Below are 22,460 nucleotides of genomic sequence, written 5' to 3' on the forward strand. Positions count from 1 at the left end.
GTTAAGCTAAGCAAAATAGATTGTGATTGCAGAATTATAAATAGGCAGAAACATAAATGACTCAGAAGTAAAGAGAAGAAGTAAAGTGCAGAAAAGGAAATGGCAATAATGTAAAGTACAGAAATATAAATGACATAATTGTAAATGGGAATGGGGATTTGACAGAATGTAAAGAAAGCTATAAAGAAAGTGGGAGATAAGAATAAGGGAATTCATTGAGATCAGGAGATGTTGTTCTCATTGGATTAAATCCAATTCATATCATCTTCAATCAAGCAACTCATTGACCTCTTGGCAATCATGATTGATTGAGCCCCAATCCCTTGGTGACTCAATCTCTCAAATCTTGATCAATTGCCAATTTCATGGTCTAACTGCTCATGAAGAGAGATATGCTTGGTCCCTGATTATACCACACATCATCATAGGTCCAAGTAGTGGGAGGATTATATGTCACCATATCCAAACACCAAAACCCACATCCTACTCAAGTGTGAGAAGGGATTTCTAGCTTGGTTTCATGTTTCCTTTCCCAAGGTTCCCATGAAACCTATTTGCATTCAATCTCTTTTCCAAGATAATTGAATGCTAAGCATGAAGAACGAAATTCCTTCTATCAAATCAAAGAGAAGATGAAGAGAAGAAGAAATTAACTATCATTAATTCATCAAGTACAACAGAGCTCTCTCTCTCAATGAGAGGAAATTTAGCTACTCATAGCTCAGAGAAAAGTACAAGAGATGAAAGAGATGATGAAGTGAAAAGTAAATCTAACTAAAACTCTACTGAACAACCCAACATGCCACTGCTTAAACCTTTTTTCAGTACTTTCAGGGGTTATTTATACTACTCCTAGCACTAGAATAAAGAAAATACAAAAGAGAAAAAAAATTACAATTTGGAGGCGTGTGACAGGCGTTTGGGTAGCGTGCCACGCCCAGCTTCCAATTTGGCTTGGCGCGCAATGCCAAGCTCTTCAAGTGGCATGCCTCATGTGTTGATGTCCATGGCATGCCACGTCTTCGAGCCCAAGTGGATAATTTATACGCTTTTTGGCATTGTTTTTAGGTAGTTTTTAATATATTTTAGTCACCTTTTATTATATTTTTATTATTTTTTAAATAAAAATCACATTTCTAGACTTTACTATGAGTTTGTGTGTTTTTCTGTGATTTCAGGTTTTTTCTGGCTGAAATTGAGGGACCTGAGCAAAAATCTGATTCAGAGGCTGAAAAAGGACTGCAGATGCTGTTAGATTCTGATCTCCCTACACTCAATGTAGATTTTCTGGAGCTACAGAAGCCCAATTAGCGCGCTTTCAATTGCATTGGAAATTAGACATCCTGGGCTTTCCAGAAATATATAATAGTCCATATTTTGCCCGAGATTTGATGGCCCAAATCGGCATTCCAAGTCAGCATAAAAATTTTGGCGTCAAAACGCCAGAACTGGCATAAAAGCTGGAGTTAAACGCCCAAACTGGCACAAAAGCTGGCGTTTAACTCCAAGAAAATTCTCTACATGTAGAAGCTTCAATGCTCAGCCCAAGCACACACCAAGTGGGCCCGGAAGAAGATTTCTGCATTAATTACTTATTTCTGTAACCCTAGGCTACTAGTTTTCTATAAATAGGACATTTTGCTATTGTATTTTCATCCTTTAATCATCCTTGAATCATCTTTTAATCATGTTTTGATGATTGAACCCTCTTTGGGAGGCTGGCCATTCGACCATGCCTGGACCTTTTATTCTTATGTATTTTCAACGGTGGAGTTTCTACACACCATAGATTAAGGTATAGAGCTCTGCTGTTCTTCATGAATCAATGTAAAGTACTGTTATTTTTCTATTCAATTCACGCCTATTTCTTCACCAAGATATACTCTCGTACTTAATTCAGTTAAGTCAGAATGAAGGGGTGACCCGTGACAGTCACCCAATCTTCGTTACTCGCTTAGCCAAGGTCGTGTGCTTGACAACCACAAAGTGATCTACATGATGTTCAACGTAGTCATTGGACGACAGCTGGAGTATATTCTCTTGGGTTTCTAATCTTAAATTAGAACCTTTGTGGTATAGGCTAGAATTATTGGCGGCCATTCTTGAGATCCGAAAAGTCTAAACCTTGTCTGTGGTATTCCGAGTAGGATCTGGGAAGGGATGACTGTGACGAGCTTCAAACTCGCGAGTGTTGGGCGTAGTGACAGACGCAAAAGGATCAATAGATCCTATTCCAACATGATCGAGAACTGACAGATGATTAGCCGTGCGGTGACAGCGCATTTGGACCATTTTCACTAAGAGGATGGGAGGTAGCCATTGACAACGGTGAAATCCAACATAAAGCTTGCCATGGAAAGGAGTATGAATGATTGGATGAAGACAATAGGAAAGCAGAAGTTCAGGAGGAACAAAGCATCTTCATACGCTTATCTGAAATTCTCACCAATGAATTACATAAGTATCTCTATCTTATTTTATATTTTATTCATCTTTTAATTATCAATTCTCCATAACCATTTGAATCTGCCTGACTGAGATTTACAAGATGACCATAGCTTGCTTCAAGCCGACAATCTCCGTGGGATCGACCCTTACTCACGTAAGGTTTATTACTTGGACGACCCAGTACACTTGCTGGTTAGTTGTGCAGAGTTGTGATAAAAAGTTGAGATTACAATTGTGCGTACCAAGTTGTTGGCGCCATTGATGATCACAATTTCGTGCACCAAGTTTTTGGCGCCGTTGTCGGGGATTGTTCGATTTTGGACAACTGACGGTTCATCTTGTTGCTCAGATTAGGTAATTTTATTTTATGTTTAAGCTTTTTAATTTTTATTTTCAAAAAAAAAATAATATTTCTATTCTGTTCTTCAGAGTTTTTAAGAATGAATTCTAGAGTTTCATGATGATTTGTTGAAGTCTGGTTGGTTGTGAGACCATGTCAAAACTTTTGGACCGAGGTTTCAACTTATCATCACAAGAGCTTGTTGATTTCTATCAATTTTGCTATTGAAAGTAATGATCTGCTAAAGCTTGGCTGGCCATTGGCCATGTCTAGTATTTTGGACCGAAGATTTCATTGAAGGCTTGGCTGGCTAGTAAGCCATGTCTAATTCCTGGACCGGAGTTTTAGACTAACATTGCATGATTCCTGGAATTCTTATTAAGAATTTTGAAATCTTTATTCTCTTTTCCAAATAATTTTCGAAAAATTACAAAAAAATTTTATAAAATCATAAAATCAAAAATAATTTGTGTTTCTTGTTTAAGTCTACTGTCAATTTTTAAGTTTGGTATCCTGCATGTTTTATTTATTCCCTGCATTTTTCGAATGTATGAATTTTGTTCTTCATTAATCTTCAAGATGTTCTTGATGATTCTCTTGCTCGGATCTTTAAATTCTCTTGTTTTATGTGTTTAGTTGTTTCTCATATGCATTCGCAATTTGTTAGTGTTTCTAATATGAAAATTTCTAAGTTTGGTGTCTTGCATGCATTGTTTATTTGATCTTAGTTCTTCATGATTTAGTTTCATTTTGTTATTATTCTCTAAAAATTCAAAAAATTTTCAAAACTATGTCTTTTCAAGTCAATGATACAGAGAATTGAAGATTTAGAACATTCAGTAGAGGAATTACACAGAAAAGGCTGGGCGTTCAAAACGCCCAGTGAGGAAGGAAAACTAGCGTTTAAACGCCAGCCAGAGTACCTGGCTGGGCGTTAAACGCCCAAAAGGGTAGTATTTTGGGCGTTAAACGCCAGAATGGATACCATTCTGGGCGTTTAACGCCAGGATGGCACAAGAGGGAAGATTTTATTTTTAATTCAAATCTTTTTCAAATCATATCTTTTCAATTATATCTTTTCAAAATCAAATCCATTCCATTTTTTTTACTATTTTCGAAAATCCTTGCTACAATCAATGATTTAATTCAAAATTTTCAAGTTGTTACTTGCCTATTAAGAAAGGATCAAATTTTGAATTTTAGAATCATATCTTTTAAATTTCTTGTTAGCCAAGTCATTAATTTTAAAAATCAAATCTTTTTAATTGATTGTCAATCATATCTTTTTGAAAACCATATTTTCTCAATCATATCTTCTCAATCACATCTTTTTCAAAATTGATTTTCAATCATATCTTTTTTATTTCTGTTCATACCCTGGGTCGAGCTACCCGACTTAGGATGATTGGCGACAAAGCGACCGACCTCTTCAGGTCAGGCTACCCGACCTCTTCATAAAGAGGTCGGCCAAATCAACAGGAGAGCCCAATAAAGGGCCCAAATAGAGGAACACGACCCAAATCCAAAGGCAATCCAAGCCTATAAAGATAAACGCGGTTCCATTGAAGATAAGCTGACCTCACTAGAAGATAAGATAAGATAAGATAACCAACTTATCTTATCTAGAAAGGTCACTCTACAACCACTATAAATACACTGGAGCACCCAGGTATAACTCATACTCTGATTCTACATAAAACCTGTTTAATACCCATGCTAACTTAAGCATCGGAGTCTCTTGCAGGTACCCCCCACCCTCCGGTGACCAAGGGTCAGCAGTGCAGCAAGTCCAACAAGTCGGACACAACAGCTCCGGCTGTCACCAGCCAGCCGGACACGCCATCTCTGACCAGTATAGAAGATCTCATCCGAGATCGACCTCCAGTTTTAGGTAACCCTCGGAATATTGGCGCCGTTGCCGGGGAACCTGGAAGTCATCCCATCGCCATGGCGGATGACCATGACAACGACCACGATTCAGATCTAAAAGATAGAACGCCGCACAAAAACGCGGACACTACATTGAAAGATACCCCGAAATCCAATGGGGACAAAAACTCACCAAATCCGGGAGCAATAGAAGCGCTTCAAGATCGCTTAAAGCAACTTGAAAACGAAACCCAACAACAACGAGAGATCGGAAAGGATCTACAAAGAGAGGTATGGCGATGCCGAGAATTGGAAGAAAAACTACAATAATTAGAAGCCGATATCAAATGAAAAGCTCCTCGGACCACCCCAGACGAAAATTCACGCAAAGAGCAAGACCCATTCCCTAGGGAAATTATGAAAACCAAAATTCCAAAAGACTTCAAACTCCCGGATATGACTTTGTATGATGGCACCACAGATCGCAACCACCATCTCAGCAATTTCAGAAGCAGAATGTACCTCACCGACGCCTTAGATGTCGTTTGCTGTAAACCCTTTCCAACAACTTTCACGAAGACAGCGATCAGATGGTTCAACAACCTACCTCCAAAGTCCATCTCAAACTTTGACGACCTGGCCAAAAAATTCCTAGCCAGATTCTCCATCCAGAAAGATAAGGCTAAGCATGCCCCCAATTTAGGGATCAAGCAAGGAGATCGGGAGAGCCTCCGGAACTACATGAAAAGATTTAACAAAACATGCATGGACATACAAAGCTTACCAACAGAGGCTGCCATCATGAGACTCATCAATGGCCTATGAGAGGGACCTTTTAGGCAATCTATATCAAAGAAGTACCCTACCTCCCTAGACGAAGTATAGGAGCGAGCAGAAAAATACATCAACATGGAAGAAAACGCTCGGTTGGGAGAAACCTCAAAATCTGGGGCCCCCTACCGAGATAAAGACAAGGAATCCAAAAGGAAAGAAGATCGACAAGGAGAGAAAATCAAAAAATACCATGATTACACTCCTCTCAGGGCATCCCTGGTCGACATATACAAAGAAGTCTATCATACAGAGAAAATTCCCCCAGCGCGGCCACTCAAAGGCAAAAGGGGGGAGAAAACCGGAATGAATACTATGAATACCATCGAGTCCGAGGGAACTTCACCAACGAGTGCTTTGACTTAAAAAACATCATAGAAAATTTGGTGAGAGAAGGAAAATTAGATCGATTTCTGGCCACCCGAGATGAGGACCAAAGAAAGAGACGAAGGGACGAAGATGCCGGACGAACTGAACGATCACCTCGGACACCAGAAAGACACGTCCACATGATACACGGCGGATTCGCAGGAGGTGGGATCTCCAAATCATCTCTCAAAAGACATCTCAAAAAAGTATATCATGTCAAGGGAAAAGAGGAAGCACCCGACATCCCTGCAATAACATTCACTAAAGAGGACGCATCCGGCATCATCTCGAGACACGACGATCCCATGGTCATCACTATCATACTGGCAAATGCCAATCTACACTGCACATTAATAGACCAAGGGAGTTCTGCTGACATCTTATTCAAAACGGCCTTCGACAAACTCGGCTTAGAAGAAAAGGAACTTAGAGCATACCCGAACAGTCTGTTCAGACTAGGAGATACCTCGGTACAACCACTGGGATACGTATCGCTACACACAACCTTCAGAAAAGGGAATCAATCTAGGACCCTCAAAATATACTACATTGTGGTCGACGTAAGTTCAACCTACAATGCGCTAATAGGTCGGACAACTCTCAATCAACTCGGCGCAATAGTCTCGACTCCATATCTATGCATGAAATTCCCAACTACAGAGGGGATAGCCACGATAAAAGCAGATCAAAAGATGGCACGCCGCTGTTATAACGAAAGTCTAAACCTCAGAGGTAGAGGAGAAGAGTTTTATATAATTGAGCTTGGCGGAGTTCAGCGACGAGAAGAACTCCGTCCACAGCCAGAAGGCGAGATAGAGAAGGTTCAGATCGGAGACACCCCGGACAAAACAAACATCGGAACGATCCTAAGAGGATACTCAAAAGAATTACTGATACAATTCTTATGAGATAATGTCGATCTCTTCACGTGGAAAGCCGCAGACATGCCAGGCATAGACCCCAAGCTAATGTGCCACAAGTTGGCGGTCTATCTAGGATCTCGGCCGGTGCAGCAGAAACGAAGAAAACTTGGGCCAGAGAGATCCCAAATTGTGGAAGAACAGGTGCAAGCACTACTGGAGGTAGGATTCATAAGAGAAGTCAAGTACCCATTATGGCTAGCCAACGTCGTCTTGGTGAGAAAATCAAATGGGAAGTGGCGAATGTGCACCGATTACATTGATCTCAACAAAGCCTGCCCAAAAGATCCTTACCCACTCCCAAGTATCGACGCTCTAGTAGATGCTTCCTCCGAATATAGATACCTCTCGTTTATGGACGCATACGCGGGATACAACCAAATTCCCATGTATCCACCAGATCAAGAAAATACCTCGTTTTTAATGCCGAAAGCAAATTACTGCTACATCGTGATGCCTTTCGGTCTCAAGAACGCAGGAGCTATATATCAAAGGCTAATGAATAAAGTCTTCTCAGATCACATCGAAAAAATCATGGAAGTCTATATGGACGACATGTTGATAAAGACACAAAGCGAAGATACATTGTTGTCCGACCTGGCTCAAGTGTTCGACACTATAAGGAAGCATGACATGCGACTCAATCCCGCAAAATGCACCTTTGTAGTAGAAGCAGGCAAATTCTTAGGTTTCATGCTCACACAAATAGGAATTGAAGCAAACTCGGATAAATGTCAAGCCATACTCAACATGAAGAGCCCCACCTGTGTCAAAGAAGTACAGCAACTCAACGGGAGATTGGCTGCCCTATCCAGATTCTTAGCAGGGGCAGCGATAAGATCTCTCCCCTTCTATGCTACTTTAAGGAAGGGAAAGCAGTTCGAATGGATGACAGAATGTGAACAAGCCTTCCAAGACTTCAAGGAATTCTTAGGACGACCGCTTATCTTATCTCGACTACGAGAAGGAGAACCGCTCATATTATATCTCACAGTAGGAAGCCGGGCAATAGCCTCAGCACTAGTCAGAGAAGACGAAAATGGGCAACAACCCGTCTACTTCATTAGCAAAGCGCTACAGGGATCCGAGCTGAACTACCAGAAAATAGAAAAATTTGCCTATACTCTCATCCTAACATCTCGACGACTTCGCCCATTCTTCCAGGCTCACACCATTAAGGTTCAAACTAACCAGCCCATAAAAGGAATACTGCAGAAAACAGATTTAGCAGGCAGAATTTTACAATGGGCAGTTGAGTTATCAGAGTTTGACCTCCAATATGAAGCTCGGACGGCCATCAAATCACAGTATCTGGTCGACTTTATCGCAGAATTCACAGATGCCCTGGAATCCCCCACAGAATGGAATCTCTATGTGGACGGTTCTTCAAATAAAACTGGAAGCGATGCATGTGTGATAATAGAAAGCAACCAAGGAACCCAAGTTGAGCTCTCCCTCAAGTTCGGGTTCTCGGCCTCAAACAACCAGGCGGAATATGAAGCGTTATTAGCTGGTTTGAAGCTGGCTAAAGAGGTTGGAGCTCAAAAACTAAACATTTACAGCGACTCACAAGTAGTCACCTCACAGATAACAGGGAGCTATCAAGCCAAAGATCCCACCATGAAAAAGTATTTGGATAAAACCAAGGGACAGCTCGGACAACTCAGGGAATAGAAGATCTGCCACATACCCCGCGAACAAAATGCCCGAGCTGACGCACTCTCAAAACTAGCCAGCACCAAACCAGGGGGCAACAATAGAAGCCTCATCCAGGAAATGCTACAGAACCCGTCAATCTCGGAAGAGGAAAAAGTCCTAGCCATAACAAGTCAGGACTAAGGATGGATGACCCCCATAATCAACTACCTCAAAGCAGGAACACTCCCCACAGAAGAAAAGGAGGCAAAGAGGTTAAAAAGGGAGGCACAGTACTACACTATCATAAACGACATCCTGTACAAAAGAAGGATCTCAATATCATTACTAAAATGCGTGCCGACCTCCAACACAAGGGAAGTGCTAGAAGAAGTACACGGCGGCATTTGTGGTAATCATCTCGGAGCACGAGCTCTCGCCAAAAAAGTACTCCGAGCATGATTTTATTAGCCAACTCTACAGAAAGAAGCTACAGAATTTGTAAAGACATGTCCACCATGTCAGAAACATGCCAACTTTCACATTTCCCCGCCAGAAGAGCTCATCAGCGTGACTTCGCCTTGGCCGTTTGCAAAATGGGGACTCGATCTTCTCGGCCCCTTCCCCCAGGGGTCAGGACAAGTTAAATTTCTCATAGTAGGGGTAGATTATTTCACAAAGTGGATCGAGGCAGAGCCCCTAGCCAACGCTACCGCCCAAAGAAGCCAGAAATTCTTATATAGAAACATTGTCAGAAGGTTTGGGATTCCATATTCAATAACCACAGACAATGGCACTCAATTCACAGATACAGGCTTCAGAAAACTAGTAGCCGACTTAAATATAAAGCACCAGTACACCTCCGTTGAACACCCACAAGCCAATGGACAAGCCGAAGCCGCCAACAAAGTTATATTGGCTGGGTTAAAATGGAGATTACAAGATGCAAAAGGAGCTTGGGTAGAAGAGCTCCCACAAGTCCTATGGGCATATTGAACGATGCCACATTCCACCACGAAGGAATCCCCCTTCCGGCTAGCATATGGAATAGAAGCAATGATCCCAGTGGAGATCGTGGAAGGATCGCCTAGAGTGGTTCATTACAATGAGAGAGCAAACTCCCAACATCAGAGGGAAGAGCTCGACCTGTGATGACAAGTCATCTTAGCCTATTTTAACTAGTCTTTTTCTTTTGTTTTCATTAGAATTATGCACTTTCTTGAGCCATAAGCAAGCCAATTAGGTAGATTTTCATGTTTCCTTTGATTTAATCAACCATGTATGAATTCATGCTATTTCATGAGGTTTTATACTATAATTGTTACATATTATAAAAGAATGAATATCTCATGATTTTAAGCATAGCTTTGATGTGTTTGGTTGATTAATGATAGGTGAAGAAAGCTTGGAGAAAGGTTGAAGCAAGAAGGAATAGCTAGGAGTAAAGAGAAGACAATGGAATAAGTGAAATTGAACCAGGAAGCAAAAAGCTGGACCTAAAGTTAGCCTCAAACTTTTGCACAAACTTTTGGGTGAAAAGTTAGCCCCAACGTTAGCCCCTAACTTTTGGGCTAACGTTGGAACTTGAAAATCACTCCCTGGGTACCAAAAGTTTGCGCCAACGTTAGCCCCTAACTTTGAGGCTAACGTTGGCACATGAAAATCACCCCTGGGCACCAAAAGTTTGCGCCAATGTTAGCCCCTAACTTTGAGGCTAACGTTGGCATGAGAAAAACACTCCCTGGGCACCAAAAGTTTGCGCCAACGTTAGCCCCTAACTTTGAGGCTAACGTTGGCACATGAAAACCAAAAGGGGAGGAGCAAAAGTTTGCGCCAACGTTAGCCCCTAACTTTTGGGCTAACGTTGGCGCCAGAAGTGCACCAAGGAAGGCCAACGTTGGTGCAAAAGTTAGACCCCTAACTTTTGCACCAACGTGAGTATCAGCAAGATATGTTGGCTGATATGAAAAGTTGGACCAAAAGTTAGACCCTAACTTTTGCTCCAACTTTTGGTCCAACTTTTGCAAAACTCCAACCCGGTTCAATTGGTTCACTTTGGTTCTTCTCCAAACTTCAAGAGCAATCAACCAAGGCCTCTTTCAACCCAATTCCACCAAGAGCAAAGGCCCAACTCAAGGCTTGAAGATCATTTGAAGAAAGTGTATAAATAGGATAGAATTCAAGTTCTTCGGAGAGCTTTCCCTTTGAATTTTCATAATAGTTTTCGGAGAGCTTTGGATATTGAGTGATCTTTAATTTCTTAGTCTTGGGGAAGGAGAATTCACTTCTCTTCCTCTTAGTTTTATTGCTTTCAATTTCATTTACAATTGTCTTGGATCTTGGGTTGGAGAATTGAAGAAATTCTGTTTCAATCTCATCCTTGATTCTCTTTGCTTTATTTACTGCTTAATTGAATTTCAGTTTCGGTTAATTGTTCTTCATCTACTTTCTTTGCAATTTACATTTCCCTTGCAATTGTTCTCGTTGGATCTAGGAAGGCATTGAGATCTAGACTTGGTTTTCTAGTCTCTGGGTCCTGAGATCTAATTTCCCAATTTTACATTCTCTGTTACTGTTTTCCATGTTCATTTACTTTTCTGCTCTGAGATCCAATTTGATCCCACTCCTCCTCTACTTCTCTGCTTGATGTAATTTACTTTTCCTTGTTTAAATTCTGTAAATCCAATCCCCAATCCCCTTTACATTTCAAGCCATTTACATTTCTTGCACTTTAAGATTCTGCAATTTACATTTCTTGCAATCTAAGTTTCTGCAATTTATGTTACTTGCACTTTAAGATTCAGCAATTTAATTCTTGTTCTCTTTAATTTCATGCCAATCACCCGTTCCCTTTACTTTCCTTGCAATTTAAATTCTGCAAATCACCAATCAATCAATCAAATCTTGATTCGCTTGACTAAATCAACCACTAAACTAAAATTGCTCAATCCTTCAATCCCTATGGGATCGACCTCACTCTCGTGAGTTTTTATTACTTGATGCGACCCGGTGCACTTGCCGGTTAGATTTGTGTGTTTTTGGAGAAATTTATCTTTCCACCAAAATACTCATCAAGTTTTTGGCGCCGTTGCCGGGGATTGATTAGATTGACAATGATTAAGTGAGGTGGTGATCTAGATCAAGCATTTTTTCTTTAATTTCTGACTAACCCACTAACTGTTTGAAGTTTTGTCTCAACTGACTACACTCAATTTTCAAGAGTATCACTGTGTGTTCCGTTGTAGATTTTTATGTCGCAGGAAAAAAGAGCAGCCAGAGGGAAGGATATCATTGAAAATGAAGTTTCTGAGAAAGAAGAAAATGCCAACATGAAGCCGCAAATCATTACACTAATAGAGAACAATTGTTCCTATGGTGGAAATCCATTGGAGGATCCTGAACAGCATCTATCTATTTTTCTGAGGATCTGTGATGTTGTCAATAATGATGTCTATAAGATATTGCTATTCCCTTTCTCACTAAAGGATGAGGCAGCACAATGGCTTGAAACTCTTCCCCAAGGAAGTATCACTAGTTGGGATGGTTTGGTTGCCAAATTTCTAGCCAAATTCTCTACATCCCAACAGAACATCAAGATGAAAGAGGGAACACATCCATTCATGCAAGGAGAGGAAGAACCATTGCTCAAAGCATGGGAAAGATACAAGAAAGCAAATGACAAAGTGGCTTTCCAAGCATTCTACGAAGGATTAACCCCAGAAATGAGAAGAGCGGTGGATCACTTCTCAGATGACTTACTCGAAGCAACAGCAACTGGTCAAGGAACTGCAAGGTTCAATGATAAGAGAACCAACAACCAACACTCCTTTGAGACACCACAGAATGCAACTTCAGAGAAAGATACGATGAATCTTGAAGGAATGAAGGCAGTCATGAATCAAAGCAAACAGCTACATCAGCGAACTCAGCAACAATTGGAGTCAATGGCTAGACAACTTGATTTTCTCCATTCCACTACAGTGAATGCACAGTTCCCACCATGGAAGCCACATTCTTATCTAAGAATGAGGGAACCTCAACATCAGGAACCAAGGAACTTCAACTACAACAACCACTTCCCAAACCTACAACAACATCACCACACAATCTCACAGAATTCTCAAAGGATCACCAATCTAGAGAGCGTAGTAGAGAGAATGATGACACATCAAGTGATGATGAACAAACACCATGAGAACTTACTCGGGGGAATTGGGAAGCAAATGGAACAATTAGCCAAAAACCTCACAGAAACGAGTGAGAAGAAAGCAAAGCCTCACTTAGAAGGACAATGGGACAAGGAGAAGGAAGCTCAGAATTTGAGCTGAGCAAGCACAGAGGATGTCAAGCTAGTGACAATAAAAGAGCACTTGTTGGGAGGCAACCCAACCGGAGGTAACTATCTTTTCATATCTATTTCAATAAAAAGGTTAATTAGTTTTATCTAGATTGCAAGAAGCTAAGTTTGGTGTACACACCAAAACAATATAAAGGAGAATGAAGGATTCTAAGTTTGGTGTCCACCAAAACCCCATTGTAACACACATTCTCACTTTCTGCATAATGTAGGCTTCAAGCATACTGGATGAACTAGTTAGCTATTTTACTGTTTTTCTTAGTTTTTAGTTCTATCACTTTTGAAAAAAGAAAAAGAAATTATCACACATGGTTAACCGTTGGCAAGGTACTAAGTTTGGTGTTCCCACACCAAAGTAAGTTCAAAAAGCCCGCAAATAAATCATGAAAATTAACCATTGTTTCCAAGTGCTTGGGGAGCAAGCAACTTTCAATATCACTGCAGAGTATCATACAAGCTTTTGGAGATGTTTAGCATCATCAATCAAAGAGGTGAAAGATGAACATGAAGGCCAGCAATGATGATGATGAGAAGAAGGAAAGCAAGTAAACTTCAACAGGTTGTATTGTTAAGTGATTGTTTTACATCAAATATTGCTGTAATTGAAGGTTGGATTGTATCCTTATTTGCCTTGCTTGTCTGCATAGTATATTTTTTTTTTTTACCCCTGCCTGCCTGCATAGCATAGTCTTTCTGTGATTCAAGAAGCAAGATGCTTGATCATTCACAACATTCTTATCTTCAAAACTTGTTTGCACTCAATTTTCAAGAAATGCATCACATGAAAGTTCTTTGAAAAGAAGGATTGAGGAATCAAACAATTTTGAGGCAAGCAAAAGATTAGGAGAAGTGGTGGTTCTAGTTGTATGATTTTGTATTGAGGTTGCATGCTTGTGAAAACTTGCATGGGAGCTCATAGGCAGGACATGAAGTTCAAAGAAGTATTGTGGAGATTCTCAAAAATTTATTGATCCAAGAAGCAGCAAACAAAACAAAAGAAAGAAAAGAAAATACAAAGACAAAAAGAACATGTCCCAAGGCTCTGAGCATCAATTACTAGGCAGAAAAGAAAGAAGAATCAATGACTCAAAGAGTTGTTAGCTTAGTAAAATGCTTGTGGTTGAGTTGTGTCAAAGAAAGAGGCTTGAGCAAGTAAATCCTTAGGGGTGCTTTAACACCTAATACCTTAAAACCAACTGGTTTAGGAGTATTGATTGAAAGCTTATCTAAAGAGCCGCTTTGAGACATGACACTTAGAGTCAAGGCCAAAGCAAAAAAACTATAAGCTGCTTCAAGGTGACTACATATAAAGAGATCTCCATGATACCATTTGGATGAAAATCCTAAGACCTAAGACTCCCAATATGTGAAGACTAGTGAGCACTGAAGCCCTTGCATGAGCATATGATTTAGAGTTCACCCCACTAACACTTGATCACTTCACTCACAGGACCTTACAATTTATTCTTTAATCCTTCTTAAGTGAAAGAACATATGAGCATAATTCATTTCTTGCTTGGGGACAAGCAAGCTTTAAGTTTGGTGTTGTGATGACAAGTCATCTTAGCCTATTTTAACTAGTCTTTTTCTTTTGTTTTCATTAGAATTATGCACTTTCTTGAGCCATAAGCAAGCCAATTAGGTAGATTTTCATGTTTCCTTTGATTTAATCAACCATGTATGAATTCATGCTATTTCATGAGGTTTTATACTATAATTGTTACATATTATGAAAGAATGAATATCTCATGATTTTAAGCATAGCTTTGATGTGTTTGGTTGATTAATGATAGGTGAAGAAAGCTTGGAGAAAGGTTGAAGCAAGAAGGAATAGTTAGGAGTAAAGAGAAGACAATGGAATAAGTGAAATTGAACCAGGAAGCAAAAAGCTGGACCTAAAGTTAGCCTCAAACTTTTGCACAAACTTTTGGGTGAAAAGTTAGCCCCAACGTTAGCCCCTAACTTTTGGGCTAACGTTGGAACTTGAAAATCACTCCCTGGGTACCAAAAGTTTGCGCCAACGTTAGCCCCTAACTTTTGGGCTAACGTTGGAACTTGAAAATCACTCCCTGGGTACCAAAAGTTTGCGCCAACGTTAGCCCCTAACTTTGAGGCTAACGTTGGCACATGAAAATCACCCCTGGGCACCAAAAGTTTGCGCCAACGTTAGCCCCTAACTTTGAGGCTAACGTTGGCATGAGAAAAACACTCCCTGGGCACCAAAAGTTTGCGCCAACGTTAGCCCCTAACTTTGAGGCTAACGTTGGCACATGAAAACTACAAGGGGAGGAGCAAAAGTTTGCGCCAACGTTAGCCCCTAACTTTTGGGCTAACGTTGGCGCCACAAGTGCACCAAGGAAGGCCAACGTTGGTGCAAAAGTTAGACCCCTAACTTTTGCACCAACGTGAGTATCAGCAAGATATGTTGGCTGATATGAAAAGTTGGACCAAAAGTTATACCCTAACTTTTGCTCCAACTTTTGGTCCAACTTTTGCAAAACTCCAACCCGGTTCAATTGGTTCACTTTGGTTCTTCTCCAAACTTCAAGAGCAATCAACCAAGGCCTCTTTCAACCCAATTCCACCAAGAGCAAATGCCCAACTCAAGGCTTGAAGATCATTTGAAGAAAGTGTATAAATAGGATAGAATTCAAGTTCTTCGGAGAGCTTTCCCTTTGAATTTTTATAATAGTTTTCGGAGAGCTTTGGATATTGAGTGATCTTTAATTTCTTAGTCTTGGGGAAGGAGAATTCACTTCTCTTCCTCTTAGTTTTATTGCTTTCAATTTCATTTACAATTGTCTTGGATCTTGGGTTGGAGAATTGAAGAAATTCTGTTTCAATCTCATCCTTGATTCTCTTTGCTTTATTTACTGCTTAATTGAATTTCAGTTTCGGTTAATTGTTCTTCATCTACTTTTTTTGCAATTTATATTTCTCTTGCAATTGTTCTCGTTGGATCTAGGAAGGCATTGAGATCTAGACTTGGTTTTCTAGTCTCTGGGTCCTGAGATCTAATTTCCCAATTTTACATTCTCTGTTACTGTTTTCCATGTTCATTTACTTTTCTGCTCTGAGATCCAATTTGATCCCACTCCTCCTTTACTTCTCTGCTTGATGCAATTTACTTTTCCTTATTTAAATTCTGTAAATCCAATCCCCAATCCCCTTTACATTTCAAGCCATTTACAATTCTTGCACTTTAAGATTCTGCAATTTACATTTCTTGCAATCTAAGTTTCTGCAATTTATGTTACTTGCACTTTAAGATTCAGCAATTTAATTCTTGTTCTCTTTAATTTCATGCCAATCACCCATTCCCTTTACTTTCCATGCAATTTAATTTCTGCAAATCACCAATCAATCAACCAAATCTTGATTCGCTTGACTAAATCAACCACTAAACTAAAATTGCTCAATCCTTCAATCCCTGTGGGATCGACCTCACTCCCGTGAGTTTTTATTACTTGATGCGACCCGGTGCACTTGCCGGTTAGATTTGTGTGTTTTGGGAGAAATTTATCTTTCCACCAAAATACTCATCAACCTACTACCTGAAATTCAAGAAAGAGCTCGGATCAGGGAAGAAGCACTAAAGCGTCGAATGGCTTCCAGATATAAAGCAAAGGGTAGTGCCGAGAAGTTTCGCGGAGAATGATCTCATCCTAATCCGAAATGATATTGGAACAACTCGACCAGGAGAAGGAAAGCTGGCAGCTAACTGGAAAGGACCCTACCGAGTGGTAGAAGTACTTGGGAAGGGCTACTACCGACTGTCCGAACTCGATGGGCGAGAGCTTCCCAGATCATGGTATGCCTACAACCTAAGAAGGTACTACAATTAGTGAAAAACAATTTCACTGCACGATCATGATAAAGATAACCGTCCGATAAAGGTGAAAACGCGATTCAACCAAAAGATGATCTAAAGATAACAACCACTTCCTACAAATCGGCAAAGATGAACACAGAATAATGTAAGAAGTTATCGAAAGCAATCCGAAAAAGAACCTGACGAGGTCTTATGGATTGCTAAATAATAACTTAAAGACTGGCCGACGTTAAGAAGTCGGACCAAGTCAACCCAAGTTATAAGTAAACCCTGGAAAGAGGTCTGGCCAACCCTATTAAAGAGGATTACTTTAACTTAGAAGGGCCCGACATGACAAAGTCAGCCCAAAATGAAAAAGTTATAAAAGTAATCCCTGAAAGAGACCTGACAAAGGTCCAAGAAAGAGGATTACAAAATAACTTAGAAGAGATCGACCTAACGAAGTCGGTTTCCTACAACAAAAAGTTATAGAAGTAATCCCTGAAAGAGACCTGACAAAGGTCCAAGAAAGAGGATTACAAAAATAAATTAGAAGAGATCGACCGAACGAAGTCGGTCTCCTACAACAAAAAGTTATAGAAGTAATCCCTGAAAGAGACCTGACAAAGGTCCAAGAAATAGGATTACAAAAATAACTTAGAAGAGATCGACCTAATGAAGTCGGTCTCCTACAACAAAAAGTTATAGAAGTAATCCCTGAAAGAGACCTAACAAAGGTCCAAGAAAGAGGATTACAAAAATAACTTAGAAGAGATCGACCTAACGAAGTCGGTCTCCTACAACAAAAAGTTATAGAAGTAATCCCTGAAAGAGACCTGACAAAGGTCCAAGAAAGAGGATAACAAAAATAACTTAGAAGAGATCGACCTAACGAAGTCGGTCTCCGACAACAAAAAGTTATAGAAGTAATCCCTGAAAGAGACCTGACAAAGGTAGAAGAAAGAGGATTACAAAACTAACTTAGAAGAGAACCGACATGATGAAGTCGGTCTCCTACAACAAAAGTTATAGAAGTAATCCCTGAAAGAGACCTGACAAAGGTCCAAAAAAGAGGATTACAAAAAATAACTTAGAAGAGATCGACCTAACGAAGTCGGTCTCCTACAAAAACCAAGTTATAAAAGTAATCCCTGAAAGAGACCTGACAAAAAGCCCAAGAAAGAGGATTATAAAAATAACTAGAAAGAGGACCAACGTAAAGAAATCGGTTATGAAGTGCTAAAAATACAAGCAAGAGAGAGAAAACTGAAAAAGCAAGTTGGACCCACAACCTCAAAGGATCCAAGCTACAAACAATAAAGTACAAAGCAATCCAAAGAGGTCGAGCTGCAAGGCTCCAATACTCTCAAAGAACAGAAGAGATACCAAGTCAAGCGCAAAAAGCATGATATAATCTACGAAGTTATAAAGCTTCAGAGGCCACCAAAATTTACCTCAAAAGGCTAGCAAGCTACTTTTGTTTTTCAAAGAAAAAGTTGCCAGGCAAAAAACTAGAAAATGTCAGCAATTAACAAAAAAAAGTTTAAAAGCCCACAAGCCGGGCCAGCTGCATAAATATCCAGAGAGAGATCAGCAAACATCAGGAGCCTTCTTGGCAGCATCAGGACAAGGAGAAGGAGGGCGAGTCTGAATAGGCACAGCATCCACAGTTCCATCCTCCCGGTTCAGAATCTGGCAATCCAGATCGGCTACAACCGGAGGAGCTTAAGAAGTTAACATTTTGACAGAGGACACAGGGGGAGGTTCAACATCATCATCCTCGTCATCAGGGATAATCTTGCCATCCCTGACAACGTTATCCAGGCTGAAGAGGGTAAGGTCGGCCTCGGGAGCAATAACCCGAACTTGTTCCTTCAGGTTCTCGTAAGCACCAGTTACGCTGCCAACAAGATGACCTTGAAGCTCGGAGTAATCAGCTCGGGCATTCTCCAACTCCTCCCTTAGGCTTACAACCTCCCGATAAGATGTCATATAACTGTCCTTATGTCTCATAGCCGTATCCTCGGCCAGTCTCACCGAAGCCGCCAGATATAGGGAACTCGCCTTCTCATTCTCCAGATCCTTCTCCAACTTGGCTACCTTTACCTCAAGCTCTTCCTTCAGGCCCTTCATCCGGTCGAACTCCTGTTTAGCCTTTTCCATAAATTCCTTAGTGGCATGGAGAGGAAGATTCTGAGCAGTTCGGTACAGAGCAGCCCCCATATACGCCATCTTAACGCTATTTCGGGTCATAAATTCCAAATGATGAAGGATGGACACATCGTCCATGGAAAGGGAACCATAGGGACCAATTTGCTAATCCACAAATTCAATTGCATTAAAGTCGGAAGCATCAAGGTTGAAAGGCTCAGCTGTTTTTTGTTTCTTATTGGGAGGAGCGCCAGAAGGAGCGTCAGAAGTTGGGTGAGGGTCAGCCAGACGAACTCGGGGAGTGGGGATCACCTTCCTCGCCCCAGGAGAACTCGGCATGGACGGCTTCACACGCACTTGGGAAGATCCCTCCCCGGCCGCCTTGGCCGAGATGTTTTTAGCAGCAGTCGCCTTCTGTGCTCTTTTAAAAGCCTTCATGGATTCATTATTCTTCATTGCCTCTGCAAATAAAACACAACAGTAAGAAATTAAGCTGAAAGTCGGAAAGGCATTTACGAGCAATATAAACAGATAATAAAGGGAAAATTAGGAATGCAAAATACCCAGCTCAGTTTGAAGAAGAGAGGGATTGGTTAAAAATTTCTTTGTATCAAGATGGGGAGGTTGACCCCAGTGTTCTTCCAAAACAGTCACGAAAGCCCGCTCAGCTTCATCCAACATTTCCCACGTGTATCTGGACACTCTCACATCTTTTTGCCATTCCAAGGGAAAGGCGGGCTCATTATTTTCATCCAGAAAAAAGGGTCGAGCTCCTTCAACAGCTCAGACCTTGAAAAAGTAGTTTTTAAAATCACGAAATGATTCGTCAAACATGGAAAATACTTTCTTTCCCTGGGAAGATCGAAAAGAGACCCAAGCCGCCTTCTTTTTTACTACTCCAGGCTTCGTCAAGACAAATAGATAGAAAAAGAGAGATTGTGAGGCGGGAATACCAAAACCATGACACAACAATTGAAAAATATTTATGAAACCCCAGGAATCAGGGTGAAGTTGAGAGGGAGCAACATTACAGGACCATAACAGGTTGGTCTCAAATTCAGTGAAAGGAAGGGTGATACCCAGCTGACCAAAGAAGAAGTCATAAGCATAGAAAAAAGGGAGATCTCTAACAACCCGAGTAGAGAAACAAACTCTCTCTTCAGAAGAGGGAGGGACAAGTTCATAATTCTTCTCATCACCAGCATTACTACAGACCCTATGAAACTGCCTAAGCTGTGCACAAAACTCGGAATCAACCAAAGAGACACACATAAGAACCATTGAGTCCACTCAATCGGCCATGCCCTCGGGAACCTGGGAAGACATCTCTACAATGTTATTGCGAGAAGACATAAGACCAACTAATCCTACAATAAGAAAAGAAGACAGGATTACCAAAAACATCTCAGACGAGGGGCAAAACAACTCGACCAATATGATACAGGCGAACAAACAGAAAAGGAAAACCCCAAGACTCAAACCAAAGTCCTAGGGCATCCTTTAGAAGCAGTAACAAAGCAAGGTTTCAGGAATTTTCTACAGCTTACGCCCCGGCACTCATCAAACAAGAAAATAAGGTTTCAAATGAAACAAAGGAAGTAAAAACACAAAGTCATCTAAGTCACTACCTTTCTACAGTCTATCAGCAAAAAGCATCGTTAAACATCAAAAATGCCAAGCAGAAAATCATCAAAGACACAACCTTTTTCATAATCAAGCAAAAACCATCATCGAAGGCGCAAGAAGAAATGGCGACAACATGCAAAAGCCCTAAAAAAGATTCAAGCAACAAGAAAAGCAAAAAGATTCGCACCAAAAATGAAGAAATTCCAGAACACGCAACAATCAGGCACAGTAAAAGCAGAAAGATCCAAACTTTCTCTGAGCAGAAATCAAACTTTCTAAAAACATACATATAAAGAAACAGAGGAAGAAAAATTGAACCTGGAGAATAGAGGAAAACCTCAAAAGAAAGCTGAAGATCAGAAGCAACAAAGCCACCCCTCGAAGCGGAAAACTGCGAAGTTGGAATGAGAAATCTGGGAATCACCCCTCTTCCACAGAAAGCAGTAGCAGAACAGACGTTGCGGGAAGGAACTATGAACTCCAGGCAAGAAACAGAAAATGAGAGAGTAAAGGGAGAAGTTACGAAGAAGAGCGAAGAAGAGAAACCGTTTTTGATTGAGAAATTCAAAATAAAAAGCCAAAAGAAAACGGGGCAATTAATACCAATTAATGAAGGTATTAAACCCTCTCACGTTCCCAAGAACAAAGCGCTGATATAAAAGCGCGTGCTTTTAGAGGAAAATGTTCTACATTCAAAAGATTCTACAAAAGGAAGGAATCGACAAAATGCTTGAGTTCGGCTTCGTCAGAGAAGGACCGAGGTCAAAGACTCGACCTCAACAAAAAGACCGAGCTCAAGCAGGGGCACTGTTCATACCCTGGGTCGAGCTACCCGACCTAGGATGATTGGCGACAAAGCGACCAACCTCTTCAGGTCAGGCTACCCGACCTCTTCTCAAAGAGGTCGGCCAAATCAACAGGAGAGCCCAATAAAGGGCCCAAATAGAGGAACACGACCCAAATCCAAAGGCAATCCAAGCCTATAAAGATAAAGGCGGTTCCATTGTAGATAAGCTGACCTCACCAGAAGATAAGATAAGATAAGATAACCAACTTATCTTATCTAGAAAGGTCACTCTACAACCACTATAAATACACTGGAGCACCCAGGTATAACTCATACTCTGATTCTACATAAAACATGTTTAATACCCATGCTAACTTAAGCATCGGAGTCTCTTGCAGGTACCCCCCACCCTCCGGTGACCAAGGGTCAGTAGTGCAGCAAGTCCAACAAGTCAGACACAACAGCTCCGGTCGCCACCAGCCAGCCGGACACGCCATCTCCGACCAGTATAGAAGATCTCATCCAAGATTGACCTCCAGTTTCAGGTAACCCTCGGAACAATTTCTAATTTCAAAATCTTTTTTCAAAACCACTTAACTACTTTCTCAATTTTAATTTTCGAAAATCATCAATCAATTTTTTAAAATTTCTTTTAATTATTTTAAAATCTTTTTAAATTTAATTTCGAAAATTCTTCCCCTCTTCTCACATCCTTGTATTTAAGGACTAACACTCCTCCACTATCAGCAATTTGGACTCTCTCTCTATAAGTTCGAATTCTCTCTTCTCTACCTCCTCCTTCCATTCTTCTTTCCCTCTGACACCTCAAGGAATCTCTATACTGTGACATAGAGGATTCCATACGTTCTTGTTCTCTTCTCTTTCATATGAGCAGGAGTAAGGACAAAGGCATTCTTGTTGAAGCTGATCCTGAACCTGAAAGGACCTTGTAGAGAAAGCTAAGAGAAGATAAAGCACAACTCTTTGGAGAGGACCTAACAGAAATTTTCAAACAAGAAGAAACCATGGCAGCCGAAAATAACAACAATGCCAACAATGCAAGGAAGGTGCTTGGTGACTTTACTGCACCTACTCCCGACTTCTATGGGAAAAGCATCTCTATCCCTGCCATTGGAGCAAACAACTTTGAGCTTAAGCTTCAATTAGTTTCTCTAATGCAACAGAATTGCAAGTTTCATAGACTTCCATTGGAAGATCCTCATCAGTTCTTAGCTGAATTCTTACAAATCTGTGACACTATCAAGACCAATGAGGTTGATCCTGAGGTCTACAGACTTATGCTTTTCCCCTTTGCT

Source organism: Arachis ipaensis, chromosome B4 (genome assembly GCF_059453495.1).
Source record: "Arachis ipaensis isolate K30076 ecotype BB chromosome B4, ASM5945349v1, whole genome shotgun sequence".
Taxonomy (NCBI): Eukaryota; Viridiplantae; Streptophyta; class Magnoliopsida; order Fabales; family Fabaceae; genus Arachis; species Arachis ipaensis.